Source organism: Hypanus sabinus, chromosome 13, assembly GCF_030144855.1.
Source record: "Hypanus sabinus isolate sHypSab1 chromosome 13, sHypSab1.hap1, whole genome shotgun sequence".
Lineage (NCBI taxonomy): Eukaryota > Metazoa > Chordata > Chondrichthyes > Myliobatiformes > Dasyatidae > Hypanus > Hypanus sabinus.
Window position 1 is genome coordinate 49,798,082 of NC_082718.1, and position 12,191 is coordinate 49,810,272.

The window sequence follows — 12,191 nt, forward strand, 5'->3', positions numbered from 1 at the left end:
CAAAGTGATCACAGTTAATTACAAATATAAATCACAAAATAGTTAATTGATTGCATAAGTACTCCACCCCCCCCCCTTAATATGACATACTGAATCATCACTGGTGCAGCCAATTGGTTTAAAAGTCACATAGTTAATTAAGAGGAGATCTGTTTTTAGAGACCAGTGTGCAGTCAAAATGTTTCAATTGATTGTAGTAAAATTACACTTGCATATGGAAGGTCCAACTGCTGGTGAGTCAGTATCCTGGCAAAAAATACATCATGAAAATAAAAGAACATTCCAAGCAGCCCAACAAAAAGGTTATTGAAAATTTCTAAGTCCAAGAATATCACTTGGAATAGAGTTAAGTCAATTATCAGGAAATGGAAAGAATATGGATCAGCTGTAAATCTTCCCAGAGCAGGCCTTCCTCAAAAACTGAGTGACCGTGCAAGAAGGGGACTAGTGAGGGAGGCCACCAAGAGACCTATGACAACTCTGGAGGAGTCACAAGCTTCAGTGGTTGAAATCGGAGAGACTGTATATACAACTGTTGCCCGGGTGCCTCACTAGTTGCAGATTAATGGGAGAATGGCAAAAAAGAAGCCACTGTTGAAAAAAAACTCACATGAAATCTTGGCTAGAGTTTGCCAGAAGGCATGTGGGAGACTCTGAAGTCAGCTTGAAAAAGCTTCTATGGTTTGATGAAACCAAAATTGAGCTTTTTGGTCATCAGACTAAATGCTATGTTTGGTGTAAGCCAAACACCACACATCATCAAAAACACATCATCTCTACCGTGAAGCATGGTGATGGCTGTATCATGCTGTGGAGACCCTGGAAGGTTTGTGAAGGTAGAGAGTAAAATAAATGCAGAAAAATGCAGGAAAATGCTGGAGGAAAACCTGATGCAGTCTGCAAAAGAATTGCAACCTGGGAGATTTGTTTTGCAGTAAGACAATGACCCCAAGCATAACGCCAAAGCTATACAGGAATGGCTTAAAAACAACAAAGTTAAAGTTCTGGAGTGGCCAAGTCAGAGACCAGATCGCAATCCTACTGAGAATTCTGGCTGGACTTGAAAAGGACTGTTCACTCACAATCCCCATGCAATCTGACGGAGCTTGAGCAGTTTTTAAAGAAGAATGGGAAAAATTGCAGTGTCTAGATGTGCAAAGCTGTTAGAGACTTAGTTACACAGACTCAAGGCTGTAATTGCTGCCAAAGGTGCATCTACTAAATACTGACTTGAAGGGGGTGAATAATTATGCAATCTATTATGTAATTAACTACGGTATATATATCTTACTGTAGTTTATACTTTTTATTACTCTGTATTGCAACGTACTGCTGCTGCAAAACAACAAATTTCATGACCCCAATATTAAACCTGATTCTGATTCTGAAAAAGTACACAATGGAAGGAAGACTGCGCAAGGTAGAGTTAATGCTAATACACATATCACCGCATCTGGAGAGTTAAACTAAATATTTCATATTGTTAACAATAGATGATTAAAATCATAAGTGCTCTTAAGCGATGTCAAGTCCACAACTTTGCTTCAGTTTGCATAGCTTGAAAGACAGAACAAGGAAGATGATTTAAACAATGAGCTGGTTCCAGTGACCCTTTTTGTTTCTATTTTACCTTAGGACATTGCTTGGGGTGAACTCTCACTATCAGCAGCTTTGTAAAAGATATTCTGAATGTTCCACGAGGACCACCAACCAGGGAACTAGTAGCTAGTTCTCAGTTCATCACTGTCACACAGACGGATACACCAGACTTCTCTTTGGGTGCAACAACACAGAAAATTACTTTCTGACTGACACACATCACCACTAGTGTTAACATTAGGTGTGTTGAGTAAAGGTTAAGAAAGAACTGTTTACAGTCCTCTGCTTCTCAGGCAATGAGATTCCCATTTAATATGTGCTGTGAAAGGTCATTAAGCTCTTTCTCCCGTGAAATCCATTAAGGCGCTTCCTCTCCAATTTTAACCCTGATACAGGCATGGAAACAGTCGGTTTAAATATTTATGAATATCTGTCATGGCAGAGCAGACTCGAATATATCTATAAATTGCAGAGCAGACTCGATGGGCTGAATGGCCAACTTCTGCTCCTTTGTCTTATGGTCTTATGGCCTAACAATTATTTTGAAATATAATATATTGCAGCAGTTTCAAGATTCAAGATTATTTAATGTAATTTCCAGTACACAATCTTAAAGCTGAATAAAATTATTGTTACTCCAGTTCAGATGTAGCACAAAAAGTTTAAGAACTCTATAATAAAAACCAATAAATATAAACACAAACGATAGCTTATATATGTAGATTGATTTTATGTCAATAAAGTGACTCTGGGCACAGGGGTTTCTCTGACAGGAAATGATAAAGTGGTGGTGAGAGTGGTGAGTAGTGGCTGGGTTAGAGGGTGGAGGTGTTGATCAGCCTTACTGCTTGAGGAAAGTATGTGTTAACTGAGTCTGGTGGTCCTGGCATGGATGCTGTGTATCCTGCTTCCTGAATGGAGTGGGATAACAGTTCCTGAACACAATACTCCAAATGCCATTTGACCAAGTCTCAATCCAGGAATGACAGCTGGTAGTCTGAGAGTCAAATTCAGATGCAGACAGTACCGCACAAAGGTAACAATTTTCAAATGTGACAGAACATAGAAGAGCACAGCACAGACACAGGCCATTCGTCTCACAATATTGTGCCAAACCAGTTAAAAAGCAAATCAAAAACACACAAACACTAATGCCTCCAACCCACACAATGTCCATATCCCTCCTTCTTCCTTCCATCCTTGTGACTATCCAAACATTTCTTAAAAGTCTCTAATATATTTGCCTCTACTACGGCACAAGGCAGTGCATTCCAGACATCCACGACTCTGAGTAAAAAAACTTAGCCCTCACATCCCTCTTGAAACTACCCTGTATTTTTTCTCTTGTGGAAGCAAGTGATCCCTTGCCATTATTTGAAGAGAATTTTTTTTTTCTTGGCCAACTTTGATCGCAATCACAGATTAATAGGCTGTTTTCATGAGGGTTCATGTTATATGTGAATTGGGTGCCAGCTAGCCTACATTTATAACATTTCAAAAGAAGATCATGGCACGAAGCACATTAGGATCTCCTGAAAGGAATTTTATAAATGCTAGTCTTTCTTTACATGGGCAGATGCTGAAAGTATTTCTTCAGTAATCAGTGCGTCTGCTACACTAACACATGATGAGGTTATTTTGACTTAAAATGGTAAAGTCACTCAGGATTATAAGAGGACTCCCAGCAATCAGTCATTTGGATATAATGCTGTTTATCAATTTTTGATAAATAGATATCAACCTGAGAATTTGGAACAAAACTGATTGGGATTTAATAGTATGATTTCTGACAGACCAACGATTGAATCCCAGTTAAACTTACACCTTAGTTTCTAATGTTTGCACTCTCTTTCACTGAACCACTGAGAGTGTTCTCAGGAACATTTGTATGATACCCAGTAGATAAGATCATCACAGTATATTAAAGCACTTCTGATCTCTTTTCATCCCTTTAGTTTTTCAAACTTGGTAGCCTTTTCAGCCTCTGTTTTGAGCAATCAAAAACAAATTCATATATTTTAAATTATTTTAGGGCAAAGTCTGTTTTCCCCTTTTGTATTACCTAGAGATACTTCTCATTTCTTTACTCTAAGGTCAGTACATCAAAGTTTCAATAGATTCAGTCTAAATCTAAGCAAGGCTGAGGATTGAAAACATCTTTCAGCTGGAGGCGTGTTTTTACTGGCTGCATTTCAGGGGCAATATTTGAAGCACAATCACAGGAGAAATTCTGTCTTCCTGACAATACTAGGAAAACACAATAGTAATCGTGTGCTGGATTTTACCACCAAGCATTTACATGCGACGTTCTTGACATTTTGAAACACGGAGTGCCATCATTTCAGCGGTTGAAGTTTAAGCAGACTTCAAAGCTTTGCTGCTAACACAACTTGTTGCAGATCTCCTTGAAGTCAATATGTTATCCCAGGATGCAGTTATACTGCAATCTTGATACAGTCATGAAGAAGAAACAATATAACACTAAAGTTAGCAAGCATGGCAATGAAAAAGAAATGCAGGAAATAGATCAGTCAACATTTGTGGGGAAGCAGTACAAATGATGTAAATCAACATCTTTCAACAACTAAATGATCATTGAGAAGAAGCACACTAATTTTGTTCCCCTCTCCACAGCCACTGACTGACACGCTGGTCACTGCTGGTTTAAAGTGTTCAAATTGGCCCAAGAATACTTCACTATGAAACTCCAAAGAGGACATAATCTCACAAATCTTCAGTACGTAATCTATAACACTTGTGCTATACTATGGCAGGAAGGAATATGGTTCCATATTGTAATGGAGACAAGTACACTATTTGTACTAATTTTACCATATCACCATAACCTAGAAACTGGACTTGCATGTGTGTTTTCATGTGCTCAATGCACTTATGAGCACTGTTAATTAACATGGGTAGATGACACCAGTGTGATCTGGTGTGACACTGTGTGTGGCATTCACTTTAGTTCCATGAAGGCATCACACAACTAATGGGAGGACTGATTGTCGGCTGCATGTTTCCTGCACTGTGGTAGCCACTGAAACTTTTGGGAATAACCCATGGCCATTGCCGAACACTCACAGAACAGAGAGTGTGTGTCATGCTGAGATCACATAGTACTGTAGTAATTTTATGTATTGCATTGTACTGCTGCTGCAAAAATCATGACATATCTGAGTGATGATAAATCCGATTCTGATATGGGTCTCTATTGTGGACTGAGAGTGGGAAGGGGGCAGGGAGAGGGGAATTCATGGTTGGGAAAAGGGGAAGGGTGAGGGGAGGGAGCGAGAAGCACCAGAGAGGCATTCAGCAATGATCAATTAACCAATTGTTTGGAATCAAATGACCTTGCCTGGTGTCTCAGGACTGGGTGTATCTGCACCCACACCACTCCCCTGTACCCCCATCCCCGTCCCCAGCACTTCTTCACTGTCACCTGTCCCACACCCCTCCTGCGGTATTCCACCTTCACCATTCCCAGCATCCTTTGTCCCCACCAGATTTACAAATTCACTCCCCGTTCCACTTTGACAAATACATGGGTAGGGTGCCCAAAGTCTTAGGCATCCTACCTATACATGTGCCTAAGACTTTTGCACAGTACTGTAGGTGAGACATCATTAAAGAGTCTGCTCAGCTGCATCAAGGTCTTGCACTCAGCACCTGCCCCATCGTCATGGAAACTGCATCTTTCATGGCTTACAGCCGGATTGCCTGGATCACATGCTGCACTTTTGATCAGTCACACTTTCAGCAGCTTGGGTCCATTGGCGGACAAGGCGGAGTGAGGGAGTCCATTGACCTTGGAGGCAATTGGGTCTCCCCTTCCACCACATTTAGTATTTAGTCATTGGGTCATGGATCAATATATCACAGAAATAAGCTCTTCAGCCAGCTCATCAATGTTGACTGAGATTTGGCCCATATCTCTCTGAAATATTTCTATCCTTGTACTTGTCGAAGTGACTTTTGAAATCTGTTATTATATCTGCTTCAAGTACTTCCTCTGGCAGCTCGTTCATATTCACACCAACCTCTGTGTGAAGAAGATGCTACTCATGTTCCTTTAAATTTTGGGGAAAAAAGACTCCTTCTATGCCGCACATGATTTTATGATTTTATGATTTTATGATTATAAGGTCAGCCACAGTCTCCTACCTTCCAAGGAATAAAGTCCCAGCCTGACCAATATCTCCATATAACTCAGGTCCTTGAGTCTTGGCAACATTCTCATAAATCTTTTTTGCCCTAACTCATTCCAGAGGGTGCCCAGTATTGCACCCTCCCTGACAGAGCATTCTATATATTAATTGAGGATTCCTGACCTCCATGGTAGTGTTTTCCCGTGCCAGCAATGTGTTATAAATTCTGACTTGTTTCCTAGCCATTGGCACAGCAACGGAGCAGCAGAGACAACCCTGTGCTCTTCATTTCCCTTGGCAGGACTCTGTGTGCAGACCTCCTACAATTGTTCTCTGATCAAGGGTCCCAGGTCTCAAAAGTTAACTATTTCTCTTTCCACAGATGCTGCTTGACCTGCTGACCAGCATTCTATTATTCCAGCCTTACTTCTAACAGACTTTGCCCAATTGCATATACTTTTAGGGAGAATCCAAGCATTTAATGCACCAAGGGGGATGGATGATTAATTTCTAGGCATCTGTTACTTCTAATAAAAGCACATTGCATCTTCTGGCAACATATGAACTGAAAACTAACACAAAGGGTTGTAGAGTATGAACAGAGCTCTGCTAAGGAGAAAATTTAATGCCTTCCCACCCCAGTTTAAATGTGAACAGGGGTTATATTGTAAGGACTTTTCCAATTCACCTTTGATTGTTACCATGGTTACTCAGCCTGACATCCAGCTCAGACATTGTTGTTTACAGGTAAGCCTGGCTCCACCTGGCTGGAAACCTAACTGCAGCCTTCTGTCTCATTCCACTGCAGGCAGTTTATTTGCCCGAACTCCTCATTGTGTAATGCAACTCATTCAATTTTATTTAATTAAAAAATCTGTGCAGGGCCGAAAAGCAATTCAGATAAAAACTAATTTTTTTTCTATCCACGTATGACATCTGTATTTTCATTATTTACCATTTTTATTTCAGATTTTCTATATCTAAAAAATCTGCCTCGGTAAATTTAATAAGGCAGAAGGAGACAAGTGACAGAAGTACAAAACGCAAGTTGATAAGAGCGCAGAATACGTTCAGATGAGATTCAGAGAACTACTGAAAGTTCTTGGAAGTTATATAAGAAAAATGATGGGGTTAATGATGGGGGAACACAAACTTTTGCATGATACAATTTCAGACGGAAGAACGTTGTGATTGAAATATGTTAAACTCTTATTTTTCATGATCTGAAAGTTTGGAGTTTTTTAAAATCTGTTCAGATAATATCACTGCAGTGCTGACATTTATAGTCTGACCTTGTTTAGCTCTGAAATGAGGAGGCAGTCAAGAGGTATGTCTGGAATCACGAATTGGCCAGACACAATAAAAGTGGTAATGTTTACACCATGGCAAACTTGGTGGAACAGCAGTTCCTTAACTCAGTGGAGTTTATCCCCACTTCTGAGGAAGGGTTTCTGACCTGAAACACTAACTGGTTTCTTTTCCCACAGGTGCTGCTTGACAGGCCGAGTTTTTCTGGCATTTATGTCTTTGCTACTAACTCTTCTTCCTGTCCTGAATTAGGCAGCATGAGATGGAAATCAGCAACTCTGCCCCACTGCCTGGACCTGACGTGGCCTGGCCTCATCGTATCTGTATTTACCCGGTCAGAATGCTGAGGCTGGTGAGACACATCTGTATCGGCAGTGAGCAAGCCAATCCCTGAAACCTCTGCAGATGCTAGAGATCCAGAGCAACACACACAAATTACTGGAGGAAGTCAGCACATCAGGCAGCATCTGTGGAAATGAATAAACAGTCAACATTTAAGGCCAAGACCCAATGAGGCATCTCAGCCTGAAACATCAACTGTTTATTCATTTCCATTCATGCTGCCTGACCTGCTCAGTTCCTACAGCATTTTGCGAAAGCTTTAACAGCTATCAGGCTGTTGCGATCAAGAGATTTGGACTCTATAAAAGTATTTAGGAAGGTTGAGTGAGTGGGCAGTAACTAGGAATCAGAGCTTAACGTGATCAAGAGGAACCTAGGCAGACAATTATCTAACTGTGGAATGATTACAGATAAGGTAAGTAAAAGAGAAATCTAGGTGTTCTTATGCACAATTCTTAAAATAGGCAGGGCAGCAAATGGTTATGTATTTTATTTAAAGGTACAGCACAGTATCAGGCCATTCCGGTCCAATGAGCCCCCAATGCCCAATTTTCCCATGTAACCAATTAACCTACTAAATTGCAAACACGGGGAAATCTGCAGATGCTGGAAATTCAAGCAACACGCACAAAATGCTGGTGGAACGCAGCAGGCCAGGCAGCATCTATAGGAAGAAGTACAGTTGACATTTCGGGCAGAGACCCTTCGTCAGGACTAACTGAAGAAAAAGTTTGTAAGAGATTTGAAAGTAGGAGGGGGAGGGGGAAATCCGAAACGATAGGAGAAGACAGGAGGAGGAGGGGTGAAGCTAAGAGCTGGAAAGGTGATTGGCAAAAGGGATACAGAGCTGGAGAAGGGAAAGGATCATGGGACAGGAGGACAAGAGAGAAAGAAAGGGGGAGGGGAGCACCAGAGGGAGATGGAGAACAAGCAAGGAGTGATGGGCAGAGAGAGAGAAAAAAAAGGGGGAGAAATAAATAAATCAGGGATGGGGTAAGAAGGGGAGGAGGGGCATTAACAGAAGTTAGGGAAATCAATGTTCATGTCATCAGGTTGGAGGGCTACCTACTAAATTGTATCTCTTTTGGAATATGGGTGGAGACCGGAGCATCAGAGGAAACCCATGCAGTCACAGGGAGAACATTCAAACCACTGTACAACCATGTTGCCCAAAACATGGAGCGCTTTATGAATTTGCATGTCATCCTTGCACAGGGACCTTGCCAATCTTCTCTGCAACGTTCTTTGGCACCGAGTCTGGCCCTGTGGCTCAGAAAGCTAGGGAAAGGAAGAGGAAGGCAGTAGTGATAGGGGACTCTATAGTTAGGGGGTCAGACAGGAAATTCTGTGGACACAGGAAAGAAACTCGGATGGTAGTTTTCCTCCCAGGTGCCAGGGCCCAGGATGTTTTAGAAACCATCCAAGATATCCTGCAGTGGGAGGGAGAAGAGCCAGAGGTTGTGGTACATATTGGTACCAATGACATAGGTAGGAAAAGAGAAGAGGTCCTGAAAAAAGACTACAGGGAGTTAGGAAGGCAGTTGAGAAGAAGGACCACAGAGGTAGTAATCTCGGGATTACTGCCTGTCCCATGCGACAGTGAGAATAGGAATAGGATGAGGTGGAGGATAAATGCGTGGCTGAGGGATTGGAGCAGGGGGCAGGGATTCAGATTTCTGGATCATTGGGACCTCTTTTGGGGCAGGTGTGACCTGTACAAAAAAGACAGGTTGCATTTGAATCTGAGGGGGGCCAGTATCCTGGTGGGGAGGTTTGCAAAGGCTATGCAGGAGAGTTTAAACGAGAATTGCTAGGGGATGGGAAACGAACTGAAGAGATGGAGGAAGGAGAAGTTGGCTCACAAATAGAGAAAGCTTGGAGACAGTGCGAAAAGGAGGATAGACAGGTGAGAGAGAAGGGACACGCTCAGTATGATGGTTTGAGATGTGTCTATTTTAATACAAGGATTATTAGGAATAAAGCGGATGAGCTTAGAGCGTGGATCAGCACTTGGAGCTACGATTTTGTGGCCATTACAAAGTCTTGGATGGCTCAGGGGCAGGAATGGCTACTTCATGTACCAGGCTTTAGATGTTTCAGAAAGGACAGGGAGGGAGACAAAAGAGGTGAGGACATGGTAAGCCTAGTAATTTCTAAGGTAGGGACATGTCTGGCCCAACTTTGTGGGTCGATGGGCCTGTATTGTGCTGTAGGTTTTCTATGTTTCTATGTTCTAGTATATGTGCTGCTGAAGTGATCAATATTGGACTTAAGGAAGAGACAAATATAGTTATTGATGAGAGCACTCCTGGAGTAGTGTGCATGGTTCTGTTACCCTTATTCAAGAAAGGAATCAGATTCAGAATCAGGTTTAATATCACCGGCATCTGTCGTGAAATTTAACTTTACTGCAGCAGTACAATGCAGTACGTAATAGTAGAGAAAAAAGTTGTGAATTACAGTAACTATATACACATACATATAAAATATTCAAATTAAATAAGTAGTGCAAAAATAAAAATAATGAATATTAGTGATACAGCGTTCATGGGCTTGATGTCCATTCAGAAATCAGATGGCAGAGGGGAAGAAGCCGTTCCTGAATTGTTGAGCGTCTGCCTTCAGGCTTCTGTACCTCGTCCCTGATGGTAGCAATGAGAAGTGGAGAAGTCCTGGGTGATTGGGGTCCTCAATGATGGACGTCGCATTTCTTAGGCACTGCTCCTTGAAGATGCCCTGGACACTGAGGAGGCTGGTATGCATGATGGAGTGGCTAATTTTACAATTCTCTGTAGCTTACTTCAATCCTGTGCGGTCACCCTGCATAACAGATGGTGGTGCAGTCAGTTAGAATGCTCTCCACGGGACATCTGTAGAAACTTGTGAGTGTCTTTGGTGATATACCAAATCTCCTCAAACTCATTATGAAATATACCTATTGCCTTCTCTTCTTTGTAGCTGCATTGATATGCTGGGTCCGGGTTAGGATCTCAGAGATATTGAAACACAGGAATTTGAAACTACTCACTCTTTCCACTTCTGATTCCTCATCTTACCCTTTCTGAAGTCCACAATCAATTCTTTGGTCTTACTGATGTTGAGAGCATGGTTGTTGCTATGACAACACTCAACGAGATAATGTACTGTATCTCACTCTTGTATAGCCTCCCGTCACCATCTGAGATTCTGCCAACAATTGTATCATCAGCAGATCTATAGATGGCATCTGAGCAGTGCCTAATCATGCAGTCATGGGTATAGAAAGAGTAGAGCAGTGGGCTCAGCACATCACCCTGAGGTGTGCCAATGTTGATTGCAAGTGAGGTGGATATTTTAATTCCAATCTGCACAGATTGTGGTCTTCCAGTTAGGAAGTTCTGGATCTGGTTGCAGAGGGAGGTATACAGAGGCGCAGGTTCTGGAGCTTTTCAATCAAACTGTAAGAAACATGGTGTTAAACTCTGAGCTGTAGTTAATAACAGCATTCTGATATAGATATTGTATTGTCCGGGTGATCCAAGGCCGCATGGAGAGCCAATGGGATCGCACTTGCCATAGACCTATTGTGCTGATAGGGAAAATTGCAATGGATCCAATTCCTTGCTCAGGGAGGAGTTGATTCTATCCAGAACTAACACCTCAAAGGACTTCGTCACCATAGATGTGAGTGCTACTGGATAATTGACATTAAGGCAACTCACCGTGCTTTTTAAAACATAGAAACATAGAAAACCTTGATGCACCATCAATAACTCTCTGAGACGGGAGGCGAGATATCGGCTTTTATTGACTGGAAGAAAGAACAAGCAGCAATTGACTACCATGCTACATCTGGGAGACTGAGGGCTGGGATCAGGCCTCAATCGCCTTTATACAGGGCTCTGTGGGAGAAGCCACAGGAGCAGTCAGCACGGGGGCGTGTCCAGACAGGTATATGTAGTTCACCACAAACCCACAGCACAATGCAGGCCCATTGGCCCACAAGGCTGTGCCAAACATGTCCTTACCTTAGAACTACCTAGGCTTACCCATAGCCCTCTATTTTTCTAAGCTCCATGTATCTATCTAGGAGTCTTGTAAAAGACCCTATCGTTTCCACCTCCACCACTGCGGCCGGCAGCCCATTCCATGCACTCACCACTCTCTGCGTAAAAAACTTACCTCTGACATCTCCTCTATACTTACTTCCAAGCACCTTAAAACTAAGCCCTCTCATGCTAGCCATTTCAACCCTGGGAAAAAAGCTCTGACTATCCACACGATCAATGCCTCTCATTATCTTGTACACCTCTATTAGGTCACCTCTCATCTTCCTTCGCTCCAAGGAGAAAAGGCCGAGTTCACTCAACCTGTTTTCATAAGGCATGCTCCCCAATCTAAGCAACATCCTTGTAAATCTCCTCTGCACCCTTTCTACGGTTTCCACATCTTTCTCTTAGTGAGGTGATCAGAATTGAGCACAGTACTCCAAGTGGGGTCTAACCAAGGTCCTATTTAGCTGCAACATTACCTCTTGGCTCTTAAACTCAATCCCACAGTTGATGAAGGTCAATGAACTGTATGCCTTCTTAACCACAGTGTCATCAGCAAATTTACGAACCCATCCCTTCACTTTCTCATCCAGGTTATTTATAAAAATCACAAAGGGTAGGGGTCCCAGAACAGATCCCTGAGGCAGACCAATGGTCACTGGCCTCCATACAGAATATGACCCATCTACAAGCACTCTTTGCCTTCTGTGGGCAAGTCAGTTCAGGATCCACAAAGCAATGTCCCCTTGGATCCCATGCCTCC

The 12,191-nt window shown here is 42.3% G+C and overlaps 1 non-coding gene across 1 annotated transcript; it reads right to left on the bottom strand.

Annotated features, from left to right (window-relative positions):
* Positions 1 to 8,567: 8,567 nt before the first annotated feature.
* On the bottom strand, positions 8,568 to 8,671 carry LOC132404333 (U6 spliceosomal RNA). The gene has a single exon (XR_009515502.1). It is a non-coding gene; the product is annotated as a U6 spliceosomal RNA (small nuclear RNA).
* Positions 8,672 to 12,191: the final 3,520 nt, after the last annotated feature.